The 22,944-nt window shown below is 41.4% G+C and overlaps 1 protein-coding gene across 2 annotated transcripts in view; it reads right to left on the reverse strand.

Annotated features, from left to right (window-relative positions):
- LOC122551995 (prominin-1-A-like) overlaps positions 1-5,963 on the reverse strand; it is a 286,450-nt gene extending 280,487 nt beyond the window's left edge. The window contains exons 1-2 of one of the 2 annotated variants that reach the window (XM_087986625.1): positions 5,824-5,963; positions 4,915-5,539 (exon numbers count right to left, since the gene is read on the reverse strand). The gene's annotated coding sequence lies outside the window, so the exon portion shown is untranslated. The remainder of the gene's footprint in view (positions 1-4,914; positions 5,540-5,823) is intronic. The other variant, XM_087986630.1, reaches the window with a different exon arrangement.
- Positions 5,964-22,944: the final 16,981 nt, after the last annotated feature.

The raw sequence follows: 22,944 nt of genomic DNA on the forward strand, positions 1-22,944 counted from the left end.
TCTGATCCGAACCACTAAGTCGCCTTCAATCCCATGTCTCTGTATTTTCTGCAATAGCCTACCATGGCGAACTTTATCATACGCTTTACTGAAATCCATATACACCACAACAACCATCTTATCCTCATCCATCTGTTTGGTCACTTTCTTAAAGAACTCAATAAGGTTTGAGAGGCACGACCTACCCTTCACAGAACCATGTTGACTATCCCTAATCAACTTATTCCTTTCTTTCTCATAACCCTTTGCAACACTTTACCCATAATTGAAGGTCCACTGGTCTATAATTACCAGAGTTGTCTCTACACCCCTTCTTAAACAAGGGAACAACATTTGCTATTCTCCAGTCTTCTGGCACTATTCCTGTAGACAATGACGACATAAATATCAAAGCCAAAGGCTCTTCAATCTCCTCCCTGGCTTCCCAGAGAATCCTAGGATAAATTCCATCCAGCCCAGATGACATCTATTTTTACACTTCCCAGAATTGCTAACACCTCCTCCTCGTGAACCTCAATCCCGTCTAGTCTAGTGGCCTGTATCTCAGTATTCTCGACAACACTGTCTTTTTCTAGTGCGAATACTGACAAAAAGTATTCATTTAGCACTTCTTCTATCTCCTATGACTCCACACACAACTTCCCACTACTATCCTTGAATGGCCTTAATCTTATTCTAGTCATTCTTTTATTCCTGATATACCTATAGAAAGCCTTAGGGTTTCCTTGACCATATCCGCCAATGGCTTCTCATGTCTCCCCCTGGCTCTTCTTAGTTCTCTTTTTAGAATCTTTGCTGGCTAACTTGTAACTCTCAAGCACCCTAACTGAGCCATCACATCTCATCCTAACAAAACCTTCTTTCTCTTGACAAGAGTTGCAATTTTTCACTACAAGCTGAATTCATACTCAATGCTAAACAAAAATACCAAAGAATTGTGGATGCTGGAAACCATAAACAATAACAGAAACTGCTGGAAAAGTTCAGCAGCTCTGGCAGCTTCTGTGGAGAGAAAGCTGAATTACATTTCAGGTCCAATGACCTTTCTTCAGAACTCTGAAGCCAAAATATTAACTTTGCTTTCTCTCCACAGATACAACCAGATCAGCTGAGTTTTCAGCAATTTCTGCGTTTGCTCTACACTTAACCCTATCCAGGCCAACATGTGCAGAGAAAAATACAGGAATACGTGGGAGATATGGATGTGGACAGAGACCAGTATCCGATAACTCCCCAACTCTCACTTATGACTCTAAGTAGCTGGTTGTGCACAACCAGTGTCTTTACCTTGGCATCTCAACTCTGCAGGATACTTAACAGAATGAGGGGCTCATCAGATTCAGCTGGTGTTGTTCTTAGTGCAAAAAGTCAGGATTGATGAAGCAGAAAATCTGAATAGGTTAGTAGGACAATGGCTCACAAGGCCAAGACCAGCAAGGTATGTGATATGTCCAGACATGATATTTAGTAAGACAACGTGGCTAGCTATCTGTGAAAAGTCTGGACTTACAAGGGATATCCTCTGTAGTTAGTTATGGAAAATAGCAGGCTCAGAATGGGTGTCATAACATGTCAGCAGATCACCTGCTGGTGTTCCACAAGCAAGACAGGAGGAAGACGCTTATTTACAGCACGAATAGAAAACTGATTGATTGACAAGATAATAATTATTGCAGAATTGGGAAAAAGATTGAAAACTATGTATTGCAGTGATCAATACAGGGTCCATTTTTGTTACTAATGTAATTGATTTTGGTCTTAAGTAAATAGAGTTCATTATCAAAATTTACTGAAGACCCAAGAGAGGTGGTGATGACAAGGAAAGAAGGCTGATATGAATCTTCATAAGAATATAGACACACTTGGAGGATAAGGAGAAAAACAAAATGTTCAATGAAAAGTCACTGAAGATCAAGGGATCAAATTAATTATTTAATTGAAAGTCCAGTTAAATAAATTAAATAAAGGTATTTTGAGTTGTATAAAATGGGACAGAGAGTACAACAATGAAGACATTATAAAGACATTTATTCACAACTTTGATTTGATCTCAGAAAAGTCATTAGTCCATATTTAGACTACTGTTACAGAAAAACATTGAACTCATGATGTGGAGAACAAGTTCACTACCACAGAGATGAAAAAATATAATCATAAGAAACAACATGAGCACCAAATGTTATCTCGCTAAAGTAGAGGAGGTTAAGGCAACCTCAAGAAGATTTTTCAAATGATAAAATGTTTGTGAAAAAAGGGAAACAATGTTGTCTATTTAGAAGAAACAGTAGTAACAGAAGTTCAATTTAAAATATACAGACAAGTAGAGTAAGGTGGGAGCTGAAGAAATTTATTATTCATGGAATGTATTGTCACAAGAGCAAGGGACAAGAGAGCCAGCACAGACACAATGGCCCAAAAGACCCTCATTTTGTGCTGTCAACATCTTTGAAAACAAACTGTTCATGCGTTTTTGAAGCCAAGTAGGATAACTGCTCAGTAATTCAGGACTCGGAATCTTTCCAGGTTTTGAAAATAGTTAAATCTGCTGTGGGAAAATTACCAGTAATCTGTTTTGAGTCTCTTGGTAAATCACACGACATAAGGGGTGATTTTTCTGAGTTTTAAATTCCACAGACACTTGACAGCTTTATGTAATGATGGTAGGTGTCTATTTAATTTCCTTTATTTTAGTTTGAAGAGGGATTACATTTCAGCCAACCTATGACAATATTTAGCAGTTCTGGGCAAAAAAATGTAGAAGCAAACATTCAAAGGGTAACTGTACACATGGAGCTTTGTCTCTTTCCAAGCATCTGCAGACACTCCTCTCAGCTGAATCTTCTGAGGTTTAGTTATGTGTTGGATTTTATTTTGACATCCAAGTTGAAGTCTACTTTGTCCAATCATAGAGTCAGAGTCATACAGCACGGAAACAGATGCTTCAGTCCAACCACTCCATGCAAACATAATCCCAAACTAAACTAGTTCCACCTTCCTTCTCCGAGCCCATATCCCTCCAAAGCTTTCCTATTCATCTATCCATCCAAATACCTTTTAAATGTTATCATTGTACCTGCATCCACTACGTCCTCAGGATGTTCATTCCGCACTCGAACCACCCTGTGTGTAAAGTATTTACCTCATGTCTTTTTTAAATCTCTCTCCTCTCACCTAAAAAGGTGACCCTATTCTTGAAAGGAATATTATCTTAGGGAAAAGACAGCTACCATTAACATTACCTTTACCTCACATTATTTTATAAACTTCTCTCAGGCCACCTCTCAATCTCCTATACTTCAGTGAAAAAAGTCCCAGCCTATTCAACAAACAGAGGCTTGATGTACTGCTTCAATGGCAATAACTGAGAAGACTGCATTCATCTGGTCAAAACATGTGGGGCTGGAAAAGCACAACAGGTCAGGCAGCATCCGAGCAGCAGGAAAGTGGACGATTCCTGATGAAGGGCTTATGCCCAGAACATTGACTCTCCTGTTCCCTGGATGTTGCCTGACCTGCTGTGCTTTTCCAGCACCACACTTTTTGACTCTGACCTTCGAGCAGCTACAGTCCTCACTTTCTCTCTGTACTCATATGGTGTCAAAAGAGAACATCAGGCATCTTGACAATTTCAAAGAGCAATTTACAGCAAAAGTCATTTTCTGGGGAGGCTAATACCAGATATTGGGCATGCAAAGTCATTCTTCTACTTGTGGAAAGTGAGGTTCCAATTAAGGGAATAGTCCCAAAAAAAAGTAAGAGAATTATCTGATGAAACATTAACATTGTAATGAGGAATCTTCTATAGTTATCATGTATATTACCTGGAACAGATTCTGTAGCAGGTCTGATTTCTTAGTGGTTACTAGAGCTACTTCCTACTTTTGACTTAAATTCTATTCATTAGAAAATCTGTGAGGAACTGGGAAACACAACATTTCTTATTCATGCAAAACTCAGCTGGGATGCCTCCATCAACATTCCAAAGATAACACTGCAACAAACTTACATTCTAAAACATTTCTTTACACAAAAGAATTTGCATCATAATTGCTTTTATTCCTTTTGGTGACATAACATAATGCCTGTGAATGAAGAAACAAAGGGCCTCAGTTAGTAAAATCAATATATCTTCAACCATTCAGAAGCACCAATGAAGCATTCAATTGTTTAACCATTTCAGGATTTTGATTGTCTTCGCTCTATATAAAAGAATATTTTACATGTTTAATCATTGTGCAAAGAACTTCAAAATCAGTTCAAAAATTATCTTTTACTAATTTGAGCACAGGACCCATTATTGATCTCTGTAGTCTAACTGAAAGCAAATTTGCTTGTATTGTCTTTGTCCCTAATCTTATATATCACCTTATAAAATCACTTAGAAGAAAGTGAAGGTTGCAGATGCTGGGGATCAGAGTCGAAAAGTGTGGTGCTGAAAAAGCACTGACCGGTCAGTACTTTTCCGGCACCACAATTTGACTCTTATAAAATCATTTATTCCCACACCTCTTTGCTACAAAGGCACACTTCTTTCATAACTTAGAGGGCTGGGGAGCACAGGTAAAATCAGTTTCAAAGCTCTTCCATATTTAAATACTGAAGTCAACGTCTCCTATTTCTTGGCAATCTGAGCAAAACGCTATAAATTTAAATCTCATTAATTCCTATAACTTAAATTGTTTTGAAAAGGTCGTCCACTATTTCATATAACTGTTAGTTACAAAGGCTATGGGGATTCCTAAATTTCTTCCAGCTTATTCTTACCTATTTATGCATTCTGCACCTATGTATCATCTATATTTCTCCTGCTAGGTATACCACTTTACATTTCTTCGCATTAAATTTCATCTAGCATTGTTCTTATCCAACTCATTTCATAATTTTCAGCTGCCTTCTCCGATTTCTCTGCCCCACCTGGTTTGGTATTATCCGTAAATCTCACTGCTCTGCATTGAATTTCTGAATCCAGGTCATTAGAAATAATTAGATCCAGCATCAAATCCTAAGGCACCGAATCCAGTTGTATCCTTCACAATGACATTTAATTTCCAGCGAGAATTCCGTACTTCCTACCCCGTCGTTAGTTTTTAATTCATCCCTCAAGTTTGAGCTTAAAGAGTCTTTTGCATGGAACTTTATCAAAAACAATTTTCTCCTTGCTGGTAGACCTATCACCTCCATTATTCATGTTTCACTGTCAAGTCACAAGCAATAAACAGAAACAATCCTTGAAACCAGATGTAGAAGTGAATGCATGTGGCAGTGGAATAGCGAAGAAATCCACTGCTTTCCCTAAGGGCAGTTAAAGCTGACCCAGTGAAACAGTCTTATTTTTAACAGTGAAAATTTTTAAAGCACGAAGGATGCTTCCTCCCTTTTAAAACTTAATCGCATAAATCTTGCATGCATAACGAAAGCTCCTTTTGAAGTTCCAACGCCATTCCTTCAAGAAACTGACAAGAAATATTTGAGACGCGGTGGTTGAACATAAAACGACTCCGTTACATTAAGTTTCCTTTTGCAAGACAAGGACAACAACCTAGAATAGAGATTATACGTTATATTATGGTCCATCGCTATCAAACAAAGTAAGCGGTTAACAAATAGAGAGAGCGATCTAATCCCAGTTTCCCCGATCTCAAAGTTTAAAAATTTTACCAGCGATCCGGGAATCATTGTTTTCACTGCAATTTCTCCTTTAATATTTAAATACTTTAATTCCGTCGCACAAATCACTGCTTTAGAGTACAACTTTGATTTACAAGGAAACAATTCCGAAGGTAAGAGACTTGCACAAAATCACCGGGATTTAAGTTTCTTTACCTCGGGCGGTCGTCTCAATCTCACTTTGTTTCTCTCATTCAAACGACTTGCTCTTTCCGCAGCACTGTTGCTGCACGCAGCGAAAGCTGCTGCTGCTGCTGCTGGCCCCTGCAGGATTACTTTTTAAACCCTCCCCCTTCATGAAGAAAGAAGATTTTAAAACGGCGCAGGCAGGACACCTCCTGGAGAGCACTACTGCCCTCACGTGTTGCTCCAGTCAGAGCGGCCCGCGGGAGGGGAGGGGGGAGGCGGGGGAGCGGCGCCAGCTGCTGGTCGCTCGCGCTCCCGCCGGCCGTTGGTGAGACCGTTCGCGAGCCGCGCGCCTGCCTGTGTCCCGCTGCCAGTGGCTGGCATCATACGCCCCGCGAGGAGCGCAACTCTGGGGAGGGAAATCAAACAGCACAAGGCAGGACCCTCCATTTTTTGACCACAGAAGTGTGGGAAAACCATCCAGTGAAGCTGGCGTGAGAAGCAGATTTGTTACACTGCCATTAAAGCAAAGAGAATAAAGCAGCATTCATATATTTGAGAATGGGAAATGCAAAAAAATAATAAATAATCACACAAGAAATGGCAGCAGAAGAACATTGCCCGAAACATTTCATTTCAGAATTGAGCCAATTAGAAGACAGAATTGGATGCCATGGAGAACACAACTTTTGAGTTTTGCTTCCTGTTAGAAACAAAATTCAATAAAATTTAGACGAGACCACCAAAACTGGAAACAAGACAATTTATTACTAACTTGCAAGTAAGGGCTTCAATTGCATAAGCAAATGAGCAAATTAGAACTTAGGTTAGTGTACAGTTATACCCTTTGAGCTGAGTGAGGTCATCTCTCCAGACTGGAGAAAGTGAGGACTGCAGATGCTGGAGGTCAGAGCTGAAAATGTGTTGCTGGAAAAGCGCACAGAGGATCTCAAGGAGGTGAAGGGCCAGCAAGCCTCGCTCTTTGCCTCGGAGGCCTCCAAGATAATCTTGCGGTCCAGGGTCCGCTTGGTGGAGCAGGATGAGACGTGCTCACGTTTCTTCTTCCAGAAGGTGCACAAAGAGAGCTCTGTGCTCAGCAGCCTGAAGGAAGAAGATGGCTCGCTAACGTCATCTCAGGCTGACGTCATGAGGATCAGTAAATCCTTCTATGCCAGTCTGTATGACTCGAAGCCGACCGACAGCGCGGCCTCCCAGTCGTTCCTGTCCTCTATCACGGAGGTCTTAGACGACAGAACACGCGAGAGGCTGGACCAGCCGCTATCTCTGGATGAGCTGACCAAGGCCCTCGAGTCCTTCGAAAAGAATAAAACTCCCGGAAGCAACGGCTTACTGGTCGAGCTCTATTCCGCTGCAGGTGTATGTCAGTATGCTTCGGGCAAGTACCATGAGTGAATCCATGAGGAAAGGCATCATCACCCTCATCTACAAGCGGAAGGGGGAGAGGGAAGAACTCAAAAATTGGAGACCAATCTCACTGTTGAATGCAGATTACAAAATTCTGTCAAAGGTAATCGCCAATCGGGTCAGGTCTGCTCTGGGGTCGGTGATTCACCCTGACCAAACCTGTGCTGTGCCGGGCAGGAAGATCGCTGAGAGTCTCACACTCCTCAGGGATACGATCGCCTACGTGCAGGACAGAGGGTTGGACACCTGCCTGATCAGCCTGGACCAGGAGAAAGCCTTTGACAGGATATTACACAGGTATATGAGAGATGTTCTCTCCAAAGTGGGCTTTGGGGAGGGAATCTGCAACTGGATCAGACTGCTCTCCACCAACATTGTCAGTGCAGTCTCAATCAATGGATGGGAATCAGATAGCTTCCCAGTCAGATCTGGAGTCAGGCAGGGCTGCCCTCTCTCTCCTGCCTTGTTTGTGTGCTGCATAGAGCCATTTGCTGAGTCCATCAGGATGGATGCTAGCCTGAGAGGGGTGACTATTCCTGGCAGTGGGGGCCTGCAGGTTAAGGCCTCTCTGTACATGGATGACGTCGCCATTTTCTGCTCGGATCTGCTGTCCGTGCGCAGTCTCATGTGTATATGTGACCAGTTCAAACGGGCCTCGGGGACCAAGGTAAACCGAGGCAAGAGCGAGGCCATGCTCTTCGGGAACTGGGCCGACCAATCCTCGATACCCTTCACCGTCAGGACTGACCACCTGAAGGTGCTGGGTATTTGGTTTGGGGGAGCTGGGGAGTGCGCCAAGTCTTGGGAGGAGCTTATCAGCAAAGTGAGGCAGAAACTGGGCAGATGGAAGCTACGGTCACTCTCCATCACGGGAAAAAACCTGGTCATCAGGTGTGAGGCACTGTCATTGCTATTATACGTGGCACAGGTCTGGTCTATTCCCAGAACTTGTGCTGCTGCAGTCACCCGGGCCATCTTTCAGTTTATATGGAGGTCAAAGATGGACCGGGTCCGAAGGGACTCGCTGTACAAAGATCTGGGCAACGGGGGAAAAAATATACCCAATGCCACCCTCACCCTGATGGCCACATTTGTGTGTGGCTGCATCAAGCTGTGTGTGGATCCCCGGTACGCAAACACCGAGTGTCACTACGTACTGAGGTTCTACCTGTCCCCGGTGTTGCGAAGGATGGGCCTGGCCTCGCAGCCGCGGAACGCTCCAAGTAGTTGGACTGTTCCGTATCACCTGTCCTTCGTGGAGAAGTTTATGAAGAAAAACACCTTTGACCACAAGTCCATCAGGAAGTGGTCAGCACGTAGTGTCCTTGAGACCCTTCGGGAAAAGGAGAGGGCGGATCCTATCGAGCGGTTCCCTGAGCAGACTGTCAAAGCCATTTGGCAGAACGCCTCATCGCCAGAACTTTCCAACAAGCACCAAGACATGGCTTGGCTGGTGGCGAGAAGGGCTCTGCCTGTGAGATGCACGCCTGGACTCTTAGCCGCACCGCACGCTGCCCTCGAAGCGGCTGCGAGGGGGACGAGACTGTCACACACCTCCTTCTGGAATGTGCCTCGCAGAAGAAGTCTGGAGAGGAATGCAGTGGTGTTTGTCGAGGTTCGTCCCGAGCAGCGCCGTGATGCGGGACTCCGTGCTCTACGGCCTGTTCCCCGTGACGCACACCGAGACGAACATCAACTGTGCCTGGAGGATCATCAACTCGGTGAAGGACGCTCTCTGGGCGGTCTGAAATCTGTTGATCTTCCAGCTGAAGGAGTTGACCCCGACTGAGTGTTGCAGACTGGCACATTCCAAGGTCCAGGACTATATGTTGAGGGACGCGCTGAAGCTTGGGGCAGCTGACGCCAAGGCGCGGTGGGGAAAGACCACCGTGTAACATCTGCCTGCCTAAAGAAGAACAGGGGGCCTGCGCAGTCATTTGGGCTCTGCTGTCGCCTCAGCTACAAATGTAATCGTACAGACCTGTAAATAGGAATGATTACTCTGTTTTCGGTATGCAAACAAATGGAATGTTTACATATGTATGGCATGTCCAGTTGTACAGATCATCAAAGTATTTTATGAATAAAGTATATTTTTGAAATTAAAAAAAAAGTGTTGCTGGAAAAGCGCAGCAGGTCAGGCAGCATTCAAGGAGCAGCAGAATCGATGTTTCGGGCATGAGCCCTTCTTCTTCAGGAATGAGGAAGGTGTGCCAAGCAGGCTAAGATAAAAGGTACCTCCTCGTGGGAGCACAAGGCAGCGCTGATACAGTCATCGATATAGCGGAGGAAAAGGTGGGGGGTGGTACCAGTGTAGCTGCGGAAGATGGACTGTTCCACATATCCTGCGAAGAGGCATGCATAGCTGGGGCCCGTGTAGGTGCCCATGGCTACTCCTTTGGTTTGGAGGAAGTGGGAGGATTGGAAAGAGAAGTTGCTCAGAGTGAGGACCAGTTCAGTCAGTCGAAGGAGGGTGTCAGTGGAAGGGTACCGGTTGGTACGGCAGGAAAGGAAGAAGCGGAGGGCTTTGAGTCCTTCATGATGGGGGATGGAGCTGTACAGGGACTGGATGTCCATGGTGAAGATAAGGCGTTGGGGACCGGGGAAGCGAAAATCATGGAGGAGGTGGAGGGCGTGGGTGGTGTCCCGAACGTAGGTGGAGAGTTCTTGGACTAAGGGGGACAGGACCGTGTTGAGGTATGCAGAGATGAGTTCGGTGGGGCAGGAGCAGGCTGAGACAATGGGTCGGCCGGGGCAGTCAGGTTTGTGGATTTTGGGCAGGAGGTAGAAACGGGCAGTGCGGGGTTGTGGGACTATGAGGCGGTGGATGGGAGATCCCTGTGGATGAACAGTTCATCCACTTTACCAACACCTTCCACCCTGACCTCAAATTTACCTGGACCATCTCAGACTTCTCCTTCCCATTCCTAGACCTCTCCATTTCTATCTCGGGCGACCGAATCAACACGGACATTTACTATAAACCGACCGACTCCCACAGCTACCTAACCTACACCTCCTCCCACCCTGCCCCCTGTAAAAACACCATCCCATATTCCCAATTCAATCGTCTCCACCGCATCTGCTCCCAGGAGGACCACTTCCAATACTGTACAACCCAGATGGCCTCCTTCTTCAAAGACCGCAATTTCCCCCCAGACGTGATCGACGATGCTCTCCACCGCATCTCCTCCACTTCCCGCTCCTCTGCCCTTGAACCCCGCCCCTCCAATTGCCACCAGGACAGAACCCCACTGGTCCTCACCTACCACCCCACCAACCTCCATATACATCGTATCATCCGTCGTCATTTCTGCCACCTCCCAACAGATCCCACCACCAGGGATATATTTCCCTCCCCTCCCCTATCAGCGTTCGAAAAAGGCCACTCCCTCCGTGACTCCCTCTTCAGGTCCACAACCCCCACCAATCAAACCTCCACTCCTGGCACCTTCCCCTACAACCGCAAGAAATGCAAAACTTGCGCCCACACCTCCCCCCTTACTTCCCTCCAAGGCTCCAAGGGATCCTTCCATATCCGCCACAAATTCACCTGCACCTCCACACACATCATTTACTGCATCCGCTGCACCCGATGTGGCCTCCTCTATATTGGGGAGACAGGCCGCCTACTTGCGGAACTTTTCAGAGAACACCTCTGCGACACCCGGAACAACCAAGCCAATCACCCCGTAGCCCAAGACTTTAACTCCCCCTCCTACTCCACCAAGGACATGCAGGTCCTTGGACTCCTCCATCGCCAGACCATAGCAACACGACGGCTAGAGGAAGAGCACCTCATCTACCTCCTAGGAACCCTCCAACCACAAGGGATGAACTCAGATTTCTCCAGTTTCCTCATTTCCCCTCCCCCCACCTTGTCTCAGTCCCAACCCTCGAACTCAGCACCGCCTTCCTAACCTGCAATCTTCTTCCTGACCTCTCCGCCCCCACTCCCACTCCGGCCTATCACCCTCACCTTTACCTCCTTCCACCTATCGCATTTCCAACACCCCTCCCTCAAGTCCCTCCTCCTTACCTTTTATCTTAGCCTGCTTGGCATACCTTCCTCATTCCTGAAGAAGGGCTCATGCCCGAAACTTCAATTCTCCTGCTCCTTGGATGCTGCCTGACCTGTTGCGCTTTTCCAGCAACACATTTTTAGCTCATCTCTCCAGACTCCTAATTACCCAATCTCTCTTACTGTACCAGACCACTGCCCAGCTGCGCTCCACCCTTCCCCTTCCCCAGGTTGGCAACCTTCCTTTCTGTAAATGCTGACACATACATTTATTTTGTCAAGATCTGGTTTAACATTTTGTATCAATTCTGCCGGTACATTCCATCCTCGGACATTTCATTAACTTGTATCATTTTGTATAGCTCAAGCATTTCGGTTATCTCAGCTTTTTGCTGAAAGCATAATTTTACAAAAATAACTTTTTGTTATAGTAATTACACACCAAAGTTAGTATTTAATTAACCACAATTATACACTGAAAAGTCCCTAAATACCTGCAGGGTTAATAGTTCTCTTGCTGTACCCCTTTTCTGTATGCTTTTCCTATATCTGCAAAAACACACTTTACCCCATTTCTAACACTTCCAAACTAGACAATAAATTACAAACTGAACAAGTTGGATGCAACTGAATATACAGCTGATGTTATAGTTCATCAAGACATAAAATAAGTCACAGATACATTTGAAACAAAAACAGGAATTGCTGGAAATTTCAGCAGGTCTGGCAGTATGTGTGAAAAGAAATCAGAGTTAACATGTCAGGTCCAGTGACCCTTCCTTAGCACTGATAAACCAACGTTTTCCCAGGTTCTATATGCAGAAGATAGGTTGGAAAGAGGGCATAAGGAGTAAACAATAGGTGGGGAGAGAGCCCAAACAGGGAGAACAACAGTTGAACAAAGAAATCAATAACAATCTGGCTAGAAGGGTGAATATCTGTTAATGGAGACTGTTAGTGGCTGACAATAGGTAGTGTGTAATGACAAACCATATGATAACAAGGCCCGGTGTATGGCGTTGGGGATGAGGACATGGGAGAGTTCAGGCCCTCAAATTATTAAACTCGATATTGAGACCGGAGAGCTGCAGGGTCCCAAAGCGGAAAATGAGGTCTTGTTCTTCCAGCTTGCGCTGAGCTTTGCTGGAACACAACAGCAAGCCTGAGACAGACATGTTGGCCTGGGAACAGATGGTGTGTTGAAGTGGCAGGCAACTGGAAGTTCAGGGACTTCTTTGCAGGCAGAATGCAGGTGTTTGTTTCCCCAGTGCTAGCTCAGTGCAAGCTGGAAGAACAACTCCTTGTTTTCCAGCAACTTCCGTTTTTGTTTCCGATTTACAGTATCCACAGTTCTTTTCGGTTTTTATCACAGATATATTTTCTGAGGTTTAGCATTCTTTCGGGAATTATGTACAGTTTTTTTTCTGAGGACTGAAATCAGAAAAAAAGAATTGTTTTTAAAATCAAACGTTGTGGAAGGATTTGCTACATGTTGAAAAGCAAGAAGCAGTGAGGCAAGTTTAATTGTAAATAAATTGGCACAAAGGTTATGTACAACATAACACTTGGCCAACTGAAGCAGATAATGGGACTGTGAGGTGATGGCCAGTTGTCAATTACAAAGGTTTCCTGAGTGCCAAGAAGAAAGTGATTGGCTCCTCTGAAACTGACCAGCTTGTGGGTATGAATGAACCTGCCAAAAGCCTTTGGACCTCCAGAAGGGAAGATGGTGTCCTTTTCCCTAGAGTAAAAAAGCACCTGTAGCCTGAAGAAGGCAAGTTTACTTTCACTCACCAATTGCTGTAAACTGTACGTTTAACCAATAAGCAGTCTTTATATGTTGTGAACCCTATATGTTGTGATGTCTCTTCTCTGTGAACTTTCACTTGCTTGCAGGAGTCACAGAGTGACTAATTTAGAACATATAAAGACTCTGCTTATTGGTCAAAAGTACAGCTTACAGCAATTGATGAAAATAAATTTGCCTTCTTTGGGCTACAGGTTCTTTTTTACTCGAGGGAAACAACACCATCTTCCCTTCTCGAGGTCCAAAGGCTTTTTGGCGAGATCATTCATACCCATTTGGAATATTGTGAGCAGTTTTGGGCCCTCTATCTATGGTAAGATGTGCTGGTATTGGAGATTCACAAGAATGATCCCAGAGATGAAGGGTTTGTCATTTGAGTGGTGGACGACTCTGGGTTTGTACTCAATGAAAGTTAGATGGATGAAGGGTGATCTTATTGAAACTTTATTGGATACTGAAAGGTCTGGATAGAGTGGACGTGGAGAAGATATTTTCACTCATAGGAGACAAGGACCTGGGGGCACAGTGTCAATGTGAAGAGACAACCCTTTAGAACTGAGAATGAGGAAGAATCGTTTCAGCCAAAGGAGGTTTAATCTGTGGAACTCATTGCTGCAGAGGGTTGTGGAGGCCATGTCATTGAGTGTATTCAAGACAGAGATAGATAGGTTCTTGATTAGTAATCAGATCAAGGATCACGGGGAGAAGGCAAGACAATGGGATTGAGAAACATTTAAGCCATGATCAAATAGCAGACTCGATAGGCTGAATGGCCGAATTCTGTTCCTAAATCTTATGCTTATGGTCTTACAGTCTATTTGTAATAAATAGTAATCCTGTTAAGTACAAAAAAAAATTGGTCTGCACTTTCTGTTAACCTAGGTCTAAAACACAATTAATTTGGGGTATTTTGTGTACCTTGATAAAATCATACACTTTTGTGATGATTCTGGAAATAGCAGGGCCTGATTTCCAACATGCTACACCAGTAAAACATAACAAATACTCTAATCTTAGAACAAATAAAATTCTTGAAAGAAAAATGTTTAATAGAAAGGCTTAGCATCAAGGCAAACCCATAGATAATTTTAACAAATCTCTACAGACTGCTGGAGAGATTTGATAATGAAACTTTGAAAGCAGAATTCACAAGAGACTGTTGATGTTGGAATTCCTAATGAGTCATAGTTCAATTTATTATAGTACAAAGAAAACTTGACTCTAGCCATTCAGATGTTGAAGGAAGCAGAAATCAAGAACCACAGAGAAATCCTTAAAGAATATTTATGTTACTATGCAAAACATTAAAGGCGCACATGAGATGCCATAACAGAAAGTAGACTATACAGCAGAAACTAAGATTCAGTGTCAGCACTGTGGAACAAAATAATCTCATAGATGCAAGCAGTATCTAGCTACTACACAAGAATGCTAGATCTGCAAAACAGTAGGTCACTTTCAGAAGATTCTGGATTAGTGGTGCTGGAAGAGCACAGCAGTTCAGGCAGCATCCAAGGAGCTGCGAAATCGACGTTTCGGGCAAAAGCCCTTCATCAGATGTGCAGAAGGTGTTACAAAACAGCAAAAGATAAAATAGTTATCCAAGCAAAGATGTTGGTGGGATACAGTAACCTACAAGAGAAGAGAACTCAAATATATTCCTGAGGGAAATTAGTGATTCAAGTTAATTAATTTGGCAAGAGTCAATTTGTCAATTGACATCACCAATAATTTTATGTTTGATACTGGAGAAAATATTATCATAAATGAAGAAACAGAGATTACATTTTACATAGAGAAACTACATCATTCTGGAGGTTATTGATATTAAGAATAAAGACATACAGCAAGCGATGTTGCAAAAAAGGTGTGTCAGAGAGTACAGAATATATACATACCTCAAAATGACAACCTTCCACTCTTGAACATGAATGCATTCCTTGACCTCAACCCTATAAAAATTGCAGAAAGTTTTCAACAAGTTACAAGTGACAATGAACAAGCAAAAGACAGCCAGGTACAATGATTCAATGTCATGCCAATCACAGAAAATCTGGTCATGGAACAACTAGTTATGAGACATATATTAAGGAAATCTTAGCTGTTGACTGTTAGTTAAAAGATAACTGATAAACTATTCCATAAATCTCTCTAATCTCATGGCAGAATCCAAAGAGAAGACAGAACTCAGATTATCAATTGTCAATGGGATAGAAATCTGCAACTCTATGGGGTTGACAGAAACCTTTTCCAATCCTATCAATATGGAAGACATTTCTGATGGTAATAACTTGTACAATCCTCTGACAAACAAAAATTTTCTTCCTTTATGAACTAAAGGATAACCCCTAATTTTTAAGCAGTGCATTTTATTCGGAACTCACTCATAAAAGGATGCATCCTATCCATTTTATCAAGACTACTCAGAGTCACATATTCTCCAATCAAATCACCGTTTACTTTTCTATACTCTAGAACAAACAAAGCCTAGTCTGTCCAAACTTTTCTCCTAAGCCAACTTGTTAATTTCAGGTATTTATCTAATAAACCTCCACTGAACCATTTTCAATACATTTACACACTTCCTGATAAGGTCAAAACTGCACACAATATTTGAAATGTGGTTTCATCAATGCCGTGAATAACTAAGGCATAACATCCTTACAATGTCATTCAATTCCTCCCATTATTAATTACTTGCTGTAACTGCAAACTAACTTTTTATGACTCATTCACTAGAACATCTAGACCTCTATGCACCTCAGAATTCTGCATTGTTGTTCATGTAAGTAATACTTTGTTATTTTATTCTTCCCATCAAAGTGAAAAGCATTACACTTCCCCTCATTACACTCCATCTGCCTGAAGTTTGCCAAAATAGTCGACCTACTTACATTCATCTGTAACTTTCCTTATGTAATCTTCACAATATACATGCCTATTTGTCTTGGTGTCATCTGCAAATTTAGCACTCTTGCTTTCATTCCCATTCTTCAACTCATTGATATAAATGAGTTGAGGCCTCCACATAGACTCTCACAGGACTATACTCAAACATTGTGTCAATCAGAAATACATCTATTTATACATTCTCTTTGTTTTCTGCTGGCCTACCAATTTATTATTCACATTGATGTTAACTCTTACACGTAAGTTCCTACTTTGCACAATAACCTTTCACGTAGCAACTTGTCAAATGCCTCTGGAAATCCAAGTACAGTAATCTTCAGGCATCACTTTATCCAGAATGCATGTTAATCCTTCAAAGAACTCCAATAAATTGATTGAATATGATTTTTCTTCCATTAAACTCTGCTGACTCTTCAGGATTACCTTGACATTTTCTAAGTGTCTAAGTACAAACTTATGATCAATACTAACATCTTTCCCATAACAGATGTCAAGCTAACTGGTCTACAGTCTCCTGTTTTCAGCTTTCCTTCTTGTGTAGAGGGTTTGTTATTGCAACATTCCAGTCTATTGGAACTTTTCCAGAATCTAATGAATCAAGTGGTGATCTGAAAGGCTAGAAAAGGCAAATTATATATAAACATTCAAAAGATAATACTTGGATAAAAAAAATCAGGAAAAAGACTAGGTAAGTGGAATTAAGTGAATAACTTAATCACAGGAGAAATAGTTCAAATTCTTTTCTTTTATACTTTGTAAGTCTATGATTCTATGACTGTGTTAATAAAATGTAGAATGGGCTGTGGTGGTTCGTATGTTGCTGGAGTTATGAAAAATTGTTTATGGAATCTGGCAGGTTTATTTGTAAGTTGAGAAAATGGATAAGTATTCTGACATTTATCTTGATTGTCATTGGGAATTGGGGAGATTTAAGTTCATGGAAGTATTGGCTTCTTGGTCTGAACACATGTTTTGACTTTAAACTTTCTTACATTATTACAGAACATATGTTATATGATTTCGATAGGGCTCAGTCCAGTAATTCAGAAATTGAGGTATTTTTAAGCACTATGAGTTCCTTGGATCTGAAATCTATTACTTGGGAGCATGGTGGAGGCAGTTTCAACAACAGTTTTTAAAAGAAAATTGGATAATAATTAGATAAAGAAATTTACAGGGTGATGGGAAAAAGGCAGGGATGTGGGACTAGGCGAGTTTCATTTGTGAAGAGCCAGCACAGACCCTTTTGACCAAATTGCCTTATTTTGTGCTCTAACCATTCTACCATTCCGCATCTTCACCATAGTCTTTTATGAAGATTAATAACGATGTTAAGGAAAGTAAGTGAAGAAATATCTGTTTAGCAAATATTTCTTTTGAGACATCTGTATAAATAATTTAATTTTGTCCATGCACCTTGCATTGTTTATCCCCTACACTACGACAAATTAAATGCAAAATCCAGATGTAATAAAGTAGTACTGCACTTCTTTTTCTCAGATGCTAATGGCCTTTCCAATATTTTAATTTGTTTTCTGATCAATGGCACTTTCATTTTATCTAAAATCTAGAATTTGTGGTATTAAGTGCTTTGTTTGTTCCTGAAGCTTATAACAAATGATACATTTCTTTCCACATATATAAGCCATTTTGTGTTCTTTGTGATAATAAACCCCTTTTCAACCCTTAATCTCACAGTCTCCGGGTAGGAAAGAAGATAGATAAGCTGATAGTACATTGTGTTTCTCTCAATTTTGGACTAGATGCTCGATTAGTTTGTTATGTTCTGAATAACATTTGCATATCTCTTCAGATAGCCCATACTTGTTCTAAATGAGGAATGTTTCTCTTTATCTATAAGTGACTGAATCACAGAATCCTCACAATGCAGAAAGAGGCCATTCGACCCATTGAGCCTGCACTGACCCACCAAACAGCATCACACCCTTACCCAGTTCCCCATCCTATCTCCATAACCCCTCATTTTAATGGCCATATCCTGGACACTATGGGGAGTTTAGTATGGCCAATCCACCTAACCTGCACATCTTTGGACGGTGGGAGGAAACTGGAGTACCCTGCAGAAACCCACACAGGCAAGGGGAGAACATGCTGACTCCACACAGAGAGTCACCCATGGCTGGAATTGAACCTGAGTTCCTGGTAATGCGAGTCAGCAGCTGACAACTGAATCACCATGCCACCGTAAGATCAGACCCTGACAGATTTCTACAAAATTCCTTTTTTTATATTATAGCCCCATCTACACTTCGAGCTAAGTACACCACTTTCATTTTTCTTGTACAGATTATTCAATGTTTATTCTCAGATTCTTGCCCACGACTGTTGATGTTAATTTTACATTATCACATACATCACTTTCTCATTACTCTGTATCTCTCAAGTATAACTTCAACTTTTTCATTAACATGTTTAACCTATTATTTACATTGTCATCACTGCCTCCCAAAAATAATAAATTCAAAAGTTAAACTTTGCATTAGCTTTAAAACTCTTCCCGATCTTGATCTTTTCATTGTTTATCAAAGATGATGATCTTTAATCAGTTCATTGACTCAATCCTCATTTAATGAGATGATTGATACAGTCTTTCTGTTATCATCCCAGAGCTTGTGGTCTTTTGGCTTTTAATAACACTAAGATTTTTTACTGCTCATGAATGTTCCAAAAGATGCTTGGCCAAAATAGGATCCTGTCTGTACAGTTTGTTTAAGGACTGTGTCTTCAGACTTTTGGTCTCCGATCCATAAATTTCAACCTACTATAACTATTACTAAAGTCTTCACTCTAGCCTGAAGATATACCAGGTCTTTGTTTTTTTCTCTTTGACAGTGCTTGCTATATCATAAGCTTTCTTCATCATCTGATGTAATATTTGGTCTTTGTTTCTGGAATTTGAGGTTTCAGTCTATGATCCAATATCAACTCAGCCATGGTGCAAAGACAACAATCTCTCCAGCAAAATGAAAAAGCTGGTCATTGACTTCAAGAAGCGGAATAGAGGGCATGCCTCTGTCTGCTTCAATGATGCTGAGGTGGAGATGGTTGACAGCGTCAAGTTCCTGGGAATGATGATCACCAACAATCTGTCCTGATCCACCCATGTCCACGCGATGGTCAAGAAAGCTCAACAATGGCTTTATTTCCTTAGGAAGCTAAGGACATTCAGCATGTCCACAATTTTTACAGATGTACCACAGAAAGCATCCTATCTGGATACATCACAGCAAGTTTGTCAACTGCTCTTCCCAAGACTGTGAGAAACTGGAGTCATAAACACAGCCCAATCCATCAGGCAAACCAGCCTTCTACCTACTGATTCCATTTAGACTTCCCGTTGCCTCAAGGAAGCAACCACTGTAATCAAAGACCCCTCCTACCCCAGTTATAATCTCTCATATCTTCTATCTGATGGAAGAGGGTGGAAAAGTTTGTGTTCACGTACGAATAAATTAAAGAACATAAAGAATTGCAGCTACTGTAAATCAGGAACAAAAATAAAAATTGCTGGAAAATCCCAGCAGGTCTGGCAGCTGAGGAAGGGTCACCGGACCCAAAATGTTAACTTTGATTTCTCTTCCTGAAATATTAACTTTGATTTCTCTGCACAAATGTTGCCAGATCTGCTGAGCTTTTCCAGCAACTTTGACTTTGTTTTAGATTCAAGAACAGCTTCTTCCCTACTGTTATCAGACTTTTGAACTGATCTCTCAAATGTTAATTTTGATATCTTTCTCTGAATCTTCTCTGTGGCTGTAACACTGTGTTCTGCACTCTATCTGCTACCCTGATGCACTTTGTATGATAACATCAGCAAAACAGCATGTTTCATTGTATCTTGGTATATGTGACAACAATAAATCAAATCAATTCAGAACTGAAGTCTAAGCTTCAAATACTGACACATCAGCAAGGGGAAGAGTTACCTGGATGTTGTGTTTCAGAAGGAAACACCCCCTAGATTAACTACCTCTAATTCAGTCAGTGGTCAGGATCAGAAAGGTGTGATTACAATCGAGGCAAGTAAAAAGGGTCCAGGAGACAGTGCTGAAGGAACCTTAGCCCTTAGGTTTGTCTAACAAGTTTGAGATTCTTGCTTATTGTGTGGATGAGAGTGAGAGCTACAGGGAGGAAGAGTGAACTGACCAATAGCACCATGATACAAGCAGCCTTTCAAAAGAGGGGAGAAAAGAGAAATTTAGTTGTCATTGGGGATAGTATATTTAGGGCAATATACAGGGTTCTCTGTGGCCAGCGTTCTGAGTTGCCTGTCTGGTGCCCGGGTTCAGGATATCTCTTCGGGATTGCAGTAGAACCTGGAGTGGAAGAAGAACAATACAGTTTTCATGGCTCACATAGATACCAATGACATAGGTAGAAAGAGGAAAGAAGTTCTGCTGAGGAAATATGAGCAGCTGGAGCTAAATTAGAAAGCAGAACCAAGAAGGCAATAATCTCCTGATTACTACCTGAGTCACAAGCTATTGTAATTGGCACAGGATCAACAAGGTTAAAGAGTAAATGTGTGACTCAGAGATTTTGTGTGTGTGAAAAACGGGACATTAATGATGGGGTTGATTGTTACCAGAAAATAAAAGGAAGGAACAAAATGTCATATTGTACAAAGGAACCATAAAAGGGGAAGGGAAATTCACTAATAGGACACAATTAAAGACTTTGTATCTTCGTGTATAAAGCAGTTGGAATAAGGTAGATGAACTAATGGTGCAAATTGAGGTAAATGAATATGATCTTGTAGTTATAATGGAAACATGGTTACAAGGAGATCAAAACTGGGAATTTAATATTCACAGATATTTGATCTTTTGGAGAAACAGGAGGGATGGAAAAGATGGTGGGGTAGCACTGTTAACAACAAATTAAATAAGGACAGTTGGGAGCCCAGATCTATGCTCAGATGATGCAGAGTCCATTTGGGTTGAGGTGAAAAAAAACAGCAAGTGAAAGTAGACATTGATAGGAGTAGTGTACAGTCCTCCAAACATTAGCTACTCGGTAGGAACGGCTATGAATCAACAAATAATAGGAGCATGTAAAAATAACAGAGCAATTTGTCAGTGAGCCAACAAGTGAGCAGGCTATCTTGGATCTGGCAACGGATACTGAGGCTGGTTTACTAAAGTAAAACTTTAAGTACAGGTCGTTCTGTTATATCACGTGTTTTGTCAACGCAAATTCACTGGATTGTCATTGAGGAATTGGGGACATTGTTTCTGAAGCATAAACTTTTAAAATATATGTTGGCTGTAACGCGATTACAGCACCAACACTTTAAGCGCTGTTTCTAAAGCACGATTTTTCTATAATGTGGAGTTGCACAAGAACACAACTTTCATGTTATCAAAGAATTGACCACAAAACCTCTTCTTGGAGGCTGGAAGAACACAGCAAGCCAGGCAGCATCAGCAAGTGAAGAAGTCGACATTTCGGTTGTGATCAGAAACAACACTGTTCAACTTAAATAAAGGGAATTACAATGAAATGAAAATAGAGTTAAAGTGGACTGGCACATTAGATAGATAGATTAGCAGGAGTAATAGTAAGCAAGCAGTGGCAGACATATTAAGGATATCATTTATGTCTCTTAGCAAAAAATGTATTCCAGCAGGAAGTAAAGATTCTAAAAGAAGGATAAGCCAATCATGGCTAACCAAGGAAGTTAAGGAGAATATTTAGTTGAAAGAAAAAGCATGTAGGAAAGCAAAAGTCAGTGATTGCCCTAAAGTTTGGAATAAATTCAAAATCCAGCAAAGGAGGACTAAAAAGATAGTAAAGAGAGAAAATATACTAGGACAAACTAGTGAGGAAGATAAAAGTGACAATAAGAGCTGCTTTAAATATATAATAGGAAAGAGAGAGGTTAAAGTGAGCATAGGTTCCTCAGAAAATTAATCTTGGAGAGATAGTTTTCGGGAACAAGAAAATGCCAGAGGTATTAAACAGATATTTTGCCTCAGTCTTTATGGTGAAAGATACTTCAAACATTAATACTAAGGAATACAGGCAAGAAATAAGTACCATCACCATCATTAAAGAATTAGTATTACACAAACTGACGGTGCTAAAGGTAGCTACGCCCTCTGACTGTGATTGCTTGCACTGAGTATCCTAAAAGAGGTAGCTACAGAAACTGTGGATGCATTCGTTGTAATTTTCCAAAAATCTTTAGATTCTGGAGAAGTATCAGAGGATTGGAAAACTGCTAATGTGACAGCCATATTCAAAAAGAGATGGAGGCAAAAAGCAGGTAACTAAAGACCAATTAGCCTACCATCCAATGTTGGAAAAACACTTGAATCAATTATTAAGGAAGCAATAGCAGAATATTTGGAAAATTATCATCGATTCAAGCAGATTCTGCATGGCTGTTTGAAAAGGAAATAGCGTCTAATTTATTCGAGTTTTAAGGCATTTTCTTTTTTTAATAGCTATTTTTATTGAAAATTTAACATGTTTTTACAAACTTACAAAATAATACACACAAATACAAACAGTAATGTACAATTAAATATTAAATAAATAATAACCAAAACCTAACAGACAAAAAGAAGAGATAAAGAAAAAAAGAGAAAACAAAACTCAACTATTAACCCACAACTAATCAGAGTGTATAACAAAATATCTTACATTACTAAGAGAAAAAAAAAGGATAACATAGTAATTAAATAGTGAAGTACATGCTCGGAACGAATTAACATCAAGTCATAATAAAACCCGTATTCATGCGGGATTCCTCCCCCAATGGGCCCCGGACCAGCCAGAACCGCTACCACAACTAGATGAAAGCCCTTGACAAAATGGCCGAAATATCTGTGTATATATAATTCAGGAAGGGCTGCCATATTTTATAGAATAATTCAGTTTTCTGGTGCACCATATTTGGAAGGAAGTCAAGACCAGCCATGACCAACCTATACCAATTCGAAAGTCCTGGAGGGACCTCAGC

The sequence above is a fragment of the Chiloscyllium plagiosum genome, unplaced genomic scaffold, assembly GCF_037043375.1.
Source record: "Chiloscyllium plagiosum isolate Xiang-an unplaced genomic scaffold, Cpla_swu_hap1 HiC_scaffold_1, whole genome shotgun sequence".
NCBI lineage: Eukaryota > Metazoa > Chordata > Chondrichthyes > Orectolobiformes > Hemiscylliidae > Chiloscyllium > Chiloscyllium plagiosum.